This window comes from Dreissena polymorpha, chromosome 10 (assembly GCF_020536995.1).
Source record: "Dreissena polymorpha isolate Duluth1 chromosome 10, UMN_Dpol_1.0, whole genome shotgun sequence".
In the NCBI taxonomy this organism is placed as follows: Eukaryota; Metazoa; Mollusca; class Bivalvia; order Myida; family Dreissenidae; genus Dreissena; species Dreissena polymorpha.
This window is the reverse complement of record NC_068364.1, coordinates 65871404-65884468: the sequence shown is the minus strand read 5'-3', so window position 1 is coordinate 65884468 and position 13065 is coordinate 65871404. Positions and strand designations below refer to the sequence as shown.

The 13065-nt window shown below is 33.6% G+C and overlaps 1 protein-coding gene across 2 annotated transcripts in view; it reads left to right on the top strand.

The window, feature by feature from the left end:
* The first annotated feature begins 9283 nt into the window (after positions 1–9283).
* The window catches only part of LOC127848638 (uncharacterized), a 12984-nt gene continuing 9202 nt past the window's right edge, over positions 9284–13065 (top strand). Inside the window, exon 1 of one of the 2 annotated variants that reach the window (XM_052381221.1) lies at positions 9284–9356. The gene's annotated coding sequence lies outside the window, so the exon portion shown is untranslated. Of the gene's footprint in view, positions 9357–11443; positions 11587–13065 lie in introns of those variants that run through there. The other variant, XM_052381220.1, reaches the window with a different exon arrangement.

Here is a 13065-nt window from a genome sequence, read left to right as displayed (position 1 = left end):
CAGAAAATAATACTTGTGATTACAAATCCAAACATGAATGATATAAATATAGTGTGACTAGAGATTAAACGGTATATCTTTTATTGTCAGAGGAAAATTAGAAGCCCTACCCATTAGGGTTTTGTAAATAGTATGAAACACACGTTTGCAATATACACAATACAATTAAAGCAGAAAAAATACGGATCTGGTTCGTTTTTTAACAAATATTTACTGATGTCTCCCATAATGACATAACAAATCATCAAGCATAATATAAATATTCTTTATTTCACAAGTATTATGTAAAATCTGCATTATCAGTATATTTTACACAATTTAATTCAGCAAGTTCTAATGTGTAACATTTTATTGATAAATACTATAATAAACACTCGTATTCAAACTTAATTAAGTATGTATGTAAAAGGTAGATTTTCTTACGTGTAACATTTTATTGATTTAAATGCTATAATACACACGGGTATTCAAACTTAATTTAGTTTGAATGTAAAAAGCAGTTTTTTGTACAATTCTTGAAATAAAAAAGAATTTTTCAATAATATATGTAGAAAATTATACTTGTGTACCAATCATAAAGCTGTACATAAAATACTCTGTATATAAAATGTAAGTAAAACATGAAATTCATATTGCTATTTGTATGTATCTAATATTCTACAGAGAAAACAACATTTCGCACACATAAAAAAGTTTATTTTATTTTATCTTGTTGCAAAATGCTGTAACCCTTAACCAAATGACAACTTTTAACTGTCCCTGCTTTCTGCAAGCTTTTTGACGTGTAAGCGGGTTTGAAGGACGCCAACACAACACGTCAATGGCTCCGACTTTTCTAGCTCGTCTATGCAGCGCTTGCAGAGATGAAGATGCAAAAGATGTTTTGCTACGGCGTTCCAAACGCGCTCTCTTCAGTGCCTAGTGCAGACTTCATATTCGATGTATTAGAAATAAGTCGAAATAATCGCAGCGACATGGCGTTCTTTGCCTAGTCACTGCGCCAAAAGTTGTTTGCGACTGCACAACGAGCAGCTTTGCGTTCTTCATTTATCTTGGAGGTCGTGAGTGCGCCGTGCAGAGGCCGTTATACTATAATCAGGGTTAAATGGTTCAGCGACATTAAGAGAACTATTTTATTAGCGATAGTCATTCAGTGAGTACGCTACAGTTATCACGTGCACACACGATAGTTATTATGTGCGTTACGATATTATAACGTGCGCCCTTGATAGTATTACATGCGCAAGCGATAGTATTAATCGTGTGCGCAATACAATTACGAGCGCACGCTATAGTTAATATGTGAGAACGATAAAGCTATTACGTGCGCATGCGATAGCTGTTACGTGTGCACGCAAGAGTGATAACGTGCGCATGCGATAGCATTTACAGGCACACGCGATAGGTGATCAATGAAAATAGGTGTCTGATGATTAGTTAATTTTAACATAAGCATGGGATGTATTTATAAAATGTAAATGACGGAGCGATAACGCGCGATAACGATGAAATAATGCCTAATCTCAAAACTTTGAGAGCATGATGGGATATTGCGATATTAACCTATTATTCTTTTGCGAGTTTGAATTGTAGTCTCGCGAAATCGCGACGTTATTTTGTGCCTTTGAATCGTGTTTGCGCGTTTTGCGAAACAATGAGTGGCATTTACGGAATACTGTAACATAACTTTAATGCTTTACCCACCGCTATAAAATGCATGTACACCAATTAACAAGAGCTGTGATGAAATCACCTTGCTAGGATTTCTTTTAAACAAAAAGCAGTGACGAATACCACTGGGCCGCCTTGCGCAGGCGCCGTACTTTTTCCGCATACATTGAACAATTTGAAGGCAATATGATTTAAAATCACTAACTATTTCACAACTTCATCATGTGCATGAATATTCAGAGTTTTTATTTAAGACTCGAAGGAACAATATAGCGTTATATTATTATCATAAAACATCACGTCCGTCATAGTGTTGATAACACTAACTTGATATGGTAGAGAAAAACAATTATTTTCTAGCTTAAAGTTTCGAATTTTAGTTATTCGTGTTTAAGTCTCGAATTCAGACTCTAAATATTTGTGAAAAGAGACGCAGGACCAAGAAAAGCTGATTTTCATTTGTTGGCAACCGTCCACTGAGGTCAGTGTAACCCACTACTGAGGACAGTGTGACCCACAACTGAGGACAGTGTAACCTGTCACTAATGACAGTGTATGACAGGTCGACATGTCTATTTAAAAATGTCTTAATTAAAAAAAGGATATATGTGTTTGTTTAAAAGAACTCCTAGCAAAGGATATAATTATTACATCAAAGCTCTTTTTTAATGTGTGTATGCAATTAATAGCGGTGGAGAAATCATTAAGGGGGTGTTACAGTATACCGTTAGTGCCATTTAGACGTTTTGCATTGTCGACCTCTGCATGCAGGTGCGAAAACGCGAAAACACGACTCAAAGGCACAAAATAACGACGCGATTACGCTAGATCACGAATCAAACTCGCAAAAGAATAATAGGTTAATATCGCAATCTCCCATCATGTTCTCAACGTTTGACTTTTGTGTTTACAAGGTCTAAAACGCGTGATTACGCATTATTGCATCGTAATCTCGCGTTATCGCTCCGTCGTCTTTTATCATCGAATCGTGCTTTCGCGATTCCACCATCATAATCCGTAGAGAAAGTGATAGCGGGATGGGAGAGATTTGGGCAATTCTAAACAAATGGTCCAAGTGGTGCACCCAAGGATATTAATTTTCATTTTGCGCCTGAATAATACAAAATATTTTTAAGAGGCCATATACAATTTTAAGAAATGGTTATCTTATTAAACTAAATTAAGCTACGGAGTCCGACTGAAAAAAATAATGTGTGGATTTTTGGTTTACCCTTAAATTTACTCGTAAGAGCGCTTTATGGCATTTACGAAGGTAAGCAAAATTTGCAAGTTATCATATATAGTTATTTAAAATGAATGGAAAGAATTTTTAAACCTACTTAAAAAGCTTTAAATTAATAAAATTAAACATCTTAAATCAAAAGATCCAGTATAAAACAATAAAAAATAAACGAAAGAAACAAATGTAATCCACAACAAGGCTCGGACCACTGACCCTTGGAGTTGCAGTCTACAGATTAGACTACTCGGCTGTCCATCTGATATAGAAGATGGTGTATTTTATACTTTATATAAGCAATCCTCGTACTAGCTTATAGTTACTTTCAAGCAAAGTTGTCTCCCTTAGATAAATCAAAGGACTACACGCATAAGTTGGTTTATTGAGCCTGTCAGACGAAAACATGGCTTGATGCATTTTATTGTCGCTTGTAATAATTCACGATGTTGTTTTGTCATCTGTTGCCGAAAAACACTTAATCAGACGAATAGATTTCTATTTTTTCGATGTAGATTCGATAGTAGGCGATGTAAGTAAACGTTTTTGCAAGAAGAGAACAGTTGATTATGCATTTCTGAGTTAGGGATGGACTGAGCGGTACTCACGTTCACTTTAAACCATTTACAGCGAGGTGGTTTGAATCGTAATGATACAAATGCAACTTATTTATTATTAAATTATTGAAAAACATTATTAATCATAATATGAAAAAGCACACTATTACGTTACGGCCATCATTTTTTAATATGTTGGTTCTATTTTCTACTACTTAGCACATACACAGCTATGTATATATATGATTTCAATAATTAAATGTATCGATTAAGACTATCTCGTTGTATATCAGTGGAACAGTATCGTTGTATATTGAGACAATAGAGAATTGTTGTTGCGCCTGTGCTTTAAAATGTTCTGTATCCGTTTTCACGGATAAAAAACATTGCGGCGGAAGTAAACCATACCTGGTATATTAGATTTATCTGATAATATAATCAAAATATTGGTTAATCACAAGGACTTTACCCGAACAATATCATCCTTAAAATTGATAATGTGATCTTATTCTGTTACTATATTAGCAACTTACCATGTTTTAATAAAGATTAATAATACAATAATATAAAATAACGCACCTTTGATATAAGAGATAAGAGAAAAGCAATAGAATTAAAACTGTATGTTACGTCCCCAGACAGCGGTGTGTAAAGTCTTCACTGTCTGCGAGTAAGTCCTCAGTGGTAAAAGTGCAAGTACTTAAATATCCGATATATTTGAGAAGTTAAGTTGTACATATTAAAGAATAGTATTAGTTATTTTTAAAAGAGCATTACAGACAGTGATAAATACTACATTTTCATATAAAGACATTTTTTTTTATAATTTAAATATATTCGTGTGTGATGTCCTCAGAAAATGGGGTGTGAAGTCATCACTGGCTGTGTGTAAGTTGCCTTCAGTGGTTGGTCTGTCCTCAGTGATAGGTCTGTCCTCAGTATGAAGTGTGTCAAGAAACTTTCCCCATTTAGCTGTCATATTTAATGTTTTATTCTTATAGTCTAGACAAACTATAAATAGCTGGATAGGATGGATGTTCCCAATGAAGGGCAAAAATCATGTGTCCTCAGTCTGCACCGTAGACACGTATGCGTGCGCGAGTGTGTGTATATATGTCGTGAGATACATTACATTTCAAATTTACCATAATATTACTAATAACATGAGAACAGTTTAGTATGATACGAACAGCATACATTATTAGTCTAAAATATTCATGACAGTCAAAAAATTAACGTATGCAATCCCAATATTTGGAACTTATCATTTGTATACATCTGTAATATTTGTGTGTTTTGTATAATTACACGTTTAATCAAGTACTCTGTCAGTGAAAAGGTTCTTGCGTTCGTCGTATTGGTAATAAAAAAAGTACGAAAACGAGATACGCGTAGATAAACTGACGGATATTAACGATTAAAAATATAACAAACTAACAAAAAAATAAGAACAAAATTTAAGTTTATCTGTCTTGAAATATGCTTTCATTAATTGTCAGGTAGTCACGGTAAAAAACAAACGAAATCAATACACGTACCGAAAAACTGAGTATGCTTGTATATCCGTCACATTGTCATGCTAAATCATATTAAATGTACATTAAAAAGAAAAATGTATGTCTTCAAATTGTTCGATCTAGATTGTACGGTAAACGAAATGTATTTTAGATCAACAGATAGACGCTTTACGTATTGTCAAGCTAAATATACGGGAAAACGGAATATGCTTACACCTACTAAACGGATACTCTCAAAGGAATAAAGGATAAATATCGGTTCATGCATACGTGTTGGTAACTGTATTTCCGCCACATTGTCGATCTTAATATCCGAAAACGAAATATATCTAGATGAACAGACGGAATAAAAGGATAAAAAACGGTACATATATGCGTGTTGGTAACTGTTGCTTCGGAAAATGTGTAAAAACATCGTATGTCCGCCACATTGCCTATCTAAATATCTGGAAACGAAATATGTTTTGATCAACAGACGTAAGCTCACGCTTCCAAACGAAACGAATGAAACAAATATGTGCTTAAGAAAACGTGTAATCTTACTAATAGATACGAAAAGGTATATACCTAGATTTATAGACGGTTGCTCATAACAAAATAAAAATAAAATCAACAAACAAATATATGCGTAAGTCAACATATACACGTCCATTTAGATACACGAGAATATATATACATGTACCTAAATTAACATAGAAACTAACGAGAAAATAAACGAGCTAGTTAACTGTGACTTAAGAAGCAAAATGTACATGAATGCCCACATAAAGAAAAACTGATGATATAGATATACATGTAAGAAAAAATTATCTTTAAGAAGCCAAGTGTAGATGAATAAGTTCGTATGTCTGTCGCCTAATTTATGCTTGTGTCAAATAAACACATTCATTATTTGGTATGAGATCCGATTGAGAAGTTGCGTTCGTTTTTTCATAAACGATTATGTATGAATAAAAGGGGAAAAAACATATACAATTTTCGTATTCAGAAAAAATGACAAGAAAAAGGAACTGTCATTGTATAGAAAAATTGACAAAAGGACTACCAATATTTACATGTAATATATACTAGTAGTGTTTTTTTAGAGGCAAAATGTACATGAATAAGTTTGTAAGTCTGTAGTTTACTTTACGTTTATGTCAAACAAATACATTCGTAAAAAGGTATTAGTAGCATGTCACATGTGTTAGTAAACTGCTTTTTTAACAAGCAGAATGTACATAATAAGTTCGTGTGTTTGTCGTTTACTTTATGCTTATGTTAATTATACATTCCTAAAAAGATATTAGTTAACATTAAAGTGTTTCCTTCGTTTTTCATAAACAATTATGTATGAAAAAAAGAAAACCAACCAAAAACAACAGTCTTTTTGTTTGGTAGAAAAAGAGAAGAACAATTACAAGAAAAAAGAAGATGTGTTTATGAAACTGGCATTGTATAGAAATATACATAAGGAACTTTTTACATGTATAGAAATATAATTTCGGTAATCTATACAGTGATTAAACGCTGCACTGCAAATGCAGTGTGTGTGCGTGTGCGTGTGTGTGTGCGCGGGTGTGTGTGTTTGTGCGTATATGAAACAAAAATCAGTAAAACACTGTTCGTACATGTTCGACGTGATTAGTTGAAGTTTACATATTAAATACCGGTAGTTTTAATAGAAAGTCCGACTCATCAACCATAAACTTGATTTGCTCTGAAGACAAATAAAGATTATAAAACCAGAACGCATTCGGTCAGAGCGAATTTATACAACAACCATTTTGACAAAATTGATAAGCTTCTTCTTCTTACAAAAATTAAATTATAAAAAAATTATAATTTACAGAATGTCACTTTCCGTAAATACAACAAGATATGCAGAAAGAACTGTTGACATAAAAAAAGCACTTGACAAAAATAAAGTACACGCAAATCAATTTATAATTTTCTGCCAGTAGCTATCATACAATAAAACAAATTAACGCCAACAGTTACAACTTTCCTTGACACTTGTAATGAAGTGGAACCAGCCAAACAAATACCAGCTTTATTGAATACCAATGTTAACAATTCAAGCCACCCGAAGGTGTGTTTTTTTGCAATACCCTTGCAATCCATCACAACTTAATAGACGTGAACGAGGAAATGCCAATCAGATGCAATCATTTGTAATGCAAGGAATAAAAATAATTCAAGCTCCATTGAGGTACGATGGAAAATAGCCTGAATTACCGGTACTTTCAAAGACGACTCTTTGACCTTTATAAAATATCATGGCATTCGAATAGAAACAAAAGACTTTGGCATAGTAATAGTTTCGGAGTTCTGACCTACTAACCAAGCTGTAAACGGACAGAAACTTCGCACGGTTTTACCCATTGACAGGATAAAAGCAGATGACGCCTAATTCTCTAATCTAGTATTAAACAGAATGAATATCCCTAATGCCAAAAGTAATGATACATAATCCCCATTACGGATTTTATTCCAATAAATCGCCTCTAGTCTGAGACATGTCGCCATTTATTTCATCTAGATGCGCGCGCATCGCTATTGTTCAGCGCGGGATAATGAACAATGTCTATGCGGAACGTTTCGCATAGTATCCACATCGTTGGATAAATGAATGATGGATTTATTACTCATATGAGACACAATTTTAACAGAACGTGAAACTCGTTTGACAGTTATTCTGTGATTCCTCTCACTGATCAAATTTGACATTTGGAGTTGTGCTATCCATATCGCTTTTTTGTAAAAGGTATAAATGGAATGTTACGTTTTAATCGGGATGGTTCTTCTAAGATTGGTAGACAAAAAAACGCGGCATTTCAAGGAGGTGTATTTGAAGACATCTCTTGAGAAACGCAATGACTTGAAAATATAACATATATTTTAAATTGTACTTTACGATGCATTGCATTTATACACCCAGTAAATGAAAATGTACATGTGTGTTGTAGTTCTCAGAATACTGCCAAGTAAAATCAGAAAACGATTTTTGTTTTCAACTTATTTAAAAATAACGTATAATATGCAATCGTGAAAAATATTTTCGTGTATACATTCTCTGTTCACTTTCTTCGAAAACAAGACAAGTGTCGTTTTTGGACACGAATGCCAATACAAATCACGAATAAAATTCCCCAAATTTCAAAAATTGACCGATTACAGTGGAAACGTTTCCATTATTATAGCAATAACACGTTGCAAGTTATATGAGAAGAAAAACATTTTTTCATTGCTCTTACATGTATGTGAAGAAAAATCATCAACAGACCCTGGTTTAAAGTTGCACAGTGAGTAATGTTTCATAGCTCTAGAAGCAATACATTTTCTTAAACAGGAGAACATTGAAAAAAAATCATTTGTGCTTGAAACTGTACCGTTTATATAAAAATTCGGAGCCGAAATGAACAGGTACATGTATGCAAGTTCACATGTTTATTAATATGCTTGCATAGTGTCACCTTTAAAGCACAACCACCTAATCAATCACTCGCAACACAGGATATAAACAAATTCATCGGTTCCTTTCAAAGGGGTCATAACAATGCACACATTTTCTTAAACGCATGCTTAATAAAAATAAAGTTGCATCACCCCAGAATTGATACTCTTTAGTTATGCGCGACACAAAAACCAATCGACGGACGGACAATGGCATAAGCTCTCCAAGAAAGTGAGGAATACAATGTCAAAATAATAATTTATACTAAAGAAAAAAATGCTTGCAATTATGATTGTCGCATCAGGCATAACGTGTATCCTTACATCAATAATGTTCCGAGAAATCAGAAGTGAATGAATATGTCACCGAGTTCATCGGCAACATTGTTTGTTGATCTTATCAACACCCTTATAATTGATTTCAGCCGACGACAACGGTTAACAATTAACAAGTGTCAAGATGTCACTAGATGGGTAGCGTTTGAATCAATAATCCCTTACCTTGTTAATGATAATGTGTCTAAAATCGGTCCGTTATCGGCATACGTATTTTAAACGCACCATTAATTGAAAGCGGATGTGGGTCTTGTATCTGTCTAGTTTGCGGTCACGTGGTATTGTCGCTGCCGTGATGTCTTCTTTAGACCAGCTCAAATCGCCTGGAAGAGCGTTAGCCGCTTGATTACGTCCATTTCGTATTATTATACAATGAGCAGATCTAAGCTTTCATCTTAGCGAAGGATTAAGCGAGTCGTCTTTGGTGGTTTACAACACTCGAGGGACACCCGTACGAATCGGCTAGCTGGGTCTGGGTACAGGGGGGTTATTTCCGCACATTGCACAGGTCATATGCAAACCTCCATTGACGTGTTTACTAGAACGAAGATGTAGATAGAATTTCACGACGTCGACTCTACCCCAAAACACCAAGTTTGATAGGTTCGTAGATTCTCTGGTAAATAGATATTACTGACGGATTTATTATTTTGATTATGTATGCTAACTTTCGCTAAAACGGGTTCGTTTTTGCATGAAAACAACTTAAACTTATCCAGACTCCGCGCAGAGATTTGACTGGAACCAGCATAGTTTGATCAAATCTCTGCGTTCATAACCAGCATGGTGATGATAGCCTAGCCACGTGGTAAATGATTCTGCCATTGTTATTTTTACTTTTTTTAATTATATGATTTTGTATTTTTAATTATGAACCTAAACGTATAAGCTGTTTAAATCCTACTAAATATGGTAGGACAGAGACGTAGATAACATCTACGTCTTTGAGTAGGATTTTCTTGTGATTGCAGAGATTGTAGGTGGGAACAAGGAACGACAACTCTGCGTGGATATAAGAACTTAATCATGAAAGTAACGTACATAACCCCATCCAACCTTATATTTGTAAACGATGCACGTCAAGTTTTTTTGGTTATATTATTGTATGTAAACCATTGGATTCACAGTGTGTGCCAATTTGGGCCCAATGAGCACTAGTTGAATAAAATTGCGTAGGATAACAATGAAATGTTGCATACAAAATATTAAAACCCTTGGCTGAGTTTATTTCGGAGGAAAAGCTTTTTTGAACTATTGAACAATTTGCTATAAACGGCATCAGTTACCTTTTTAAAGGGGCCTTTTCACATATTTTGGCATTTATTGAAGTTTGTCTTTAAATGATTTATACTAATAAATTTAAGCATCGGATCTCAGAAGCTCCAGTAAAAAAACAATAATTACTTAAAGAAAGAAAAAGTAACCGCAACTTGGCTCGAACAACTGACCCCTGGAGTAAAAGTCTATCGCTTACACCACTCGGGCATCAGCGCTGATACAATCAACGATTTATTATATGACTGAATTCAAACAAGTATGAATTTTTTTTAGAAACACTACTTACAAGTTTATAAAATTTTACAAAAAACATAAGCAAAACAAACAAATATGTATTGCCACAGTTTGAAACGTATGCACTATCTTGAAAAGAATATTTTCAAACTCATACTTTATCATCAAATTTATTTAAATCATCACTTAGTTAAGATATTTACGTCCTTGATTCGGACATGTGTTGTGTGTTAAAAGCAATTGGAGTGTGCTATAGTTGACCAATCATTGTAGCAAACCGAAAAAGTGTACACGAGCCACTCGAAGCATGAGTTTACATAGGAACATTTATACGAACAAAGCATGAGTTTACATAGGAACATTTATACGAACAAAGCATGAGTTTACATAGGAACATTTATACGAACAAAGCATGAGTTTACATAGGAACATTTATACGAACAAAGCATGAGTTTACATAGGAACATTTATACGAACAAAGCATGTGTTTACATGGGAACATTTATACGAAAAGCTAGCTGCCGTTTCAAACTCGGTGCGAAAATTATATTTGAAATGAAGAAAATTATAATTGTAAAAAATCACTATTCTCGGCTAAAGCCAAGAATCTCCAAGTAAAGTAATATACGTTCACTCGTTTTGTGAATCGATTGCACAAATATGGAACGTTTCAATTAGGGAACCATCATCTTTAAACATCATAATGTATCTTGTACGACCTTATGTCATGTTTTTATACAGCTTTAAGAGAAAACATGCACAGTTAGCTTAAGATATTAAACAATGAACTCATAATTCTTAAAACATGTTTGTTTGTTTTTCAATTTAATACGTATATACTATTTACCTGGAGAGTATTATGTAGGCATTATTGTCTACACTATAAATGTGCATTAACATGTTTTATTTGCTTCGCCTTTCTGTAAAGACCCGTTGAACAAAGCTTTAAAAATAAAGAACTAAAGCACAAATTATGCAACGAATAAAGCAGACATCAGAGCATCCGATATGCAATCATATCCAAGCGCGAGGCGGATTGTTGTGCGTGCTTGACGCACTACTTTCAGCCCACGTGCCAACCGAATTACTACTGGGCGGATCTCCGAAGGCGAATAGAGCGGAGTGGCAGCGGAGGCTGGTACTACAAGCAGTGTTCACTGAGATATTGAAAGAAACTGAGTTGCAATCTGATCTGATCTGAGTTTTATGTCATCGTCTTCTATATAAGCGCGTAGTATTTCACGGAGCCATTGGTGACAAATATACAATATATTTTTTGCAAGGAACTACATCAATTTTCGGAATCTATTTTATAAATAAGGTAAGACCAGCGTTTTCTTGTTCAGTGTAAATGTAATGGTTATTCAAGTATCAAAATAACAAATTTAATTAAGAATAGTATTTGATAATATTTATTTTTATTTCTATTTTATTTGTCAAATTTCTTCCTAACTTGTACTTGTGAGTAGTAAACAAAGTGTACGTCTTTAAAAGATAATGCGTATATTCAAACGTGCATTTCGTTATGAATAACTCATCGTAATTGCTATTATCAATAAAATAGTTTTTGTGTAGATTTGTGAATTTTCATATACCAACCGCATGTATAATATTAAACATTATGTCATTACGTCTATCTGATAATCCATCAAGATTTGATCAAGTGTGTTGATCTATTCCGAAAATATAGATATTTCAACAGCAACGAAATAAAAATCAATAAACTGACACTCAAATTTGTTTTAATGGACATCAAACCGACAAAAATATTTTTTTATAAATTAAAATGGCAATAAAAATCAAGTTAATAAACACTAGCTGTTTATATCCCTAAAATAAGAATACATGTGTGCGAAATGCATTTCATATTGCATTTCATAATCAGGGTGCAGAATCCCGGGTTTTACACACGTTCTGGACAAAATATAAAAACACCGTTAAGAAGTTTATTTTTGCAAATATCTCAAGTTATTGAAATACATTTGCAAAAATCTTAAGTGCATAAAAGACAGTTTTTTTTTCTTGCAGTTTTTGCCGATATCTTAAGGTATAAGAATAAATCCTCAAATACGTCTAAAACCGTTGACAAAATTTCACATTGCGTGAGGCATAACCGTGTACAATGAATGCAGTAGTTACCGATTTTTTTAACAAGAACATATGCTTATTAAACAAAGTAATTCCGATGTATTTCAAATTGCCATAAGCAGCATACAAATCAGTCTTTTATGTACTAGCCGAAATTATTAAGAACGTTAATTTTAAAGAGTTATTTGAAATAAAGCATCACTAATCGTCGTGTATACATCCATTAAAGTTAAAAGTTGGAACCCCACAAAGTCTGGTGATCCTGCACCCTGTAATATTTATGTTAGAAAGCAGTCGGTGCTAATTTAATATATTCTACTGACGTTATTTGCAACCTGTATTTACCAAGTCGATTAATATCCCGTGAACGTAAAAAACTAATATTTTATTAATTATTACCATATCTTTATTATGTTGCGTATTTAACTGTAATTATTGTGGGTATTTTGGGTAGATCAGATGGTCAAAATAAATATCCGCTGCCGTTTTATTATTCTATATATTTTGAGAATTGAGAACATACCGGAGTAAAATACTTTGTTAACACATGGTGTCTAAATATTATATTTGTTTGTCTGTAATAAACACGCATTATTCAAACGAGCACTTAGTGGTGACATACATAGCCAATGTCCATGCAGTAATGAAATAGTAATTACCGAATGATAATAATCGCAGAGTGAAATGACTGTTGTCAACGATTTGTCGAAGA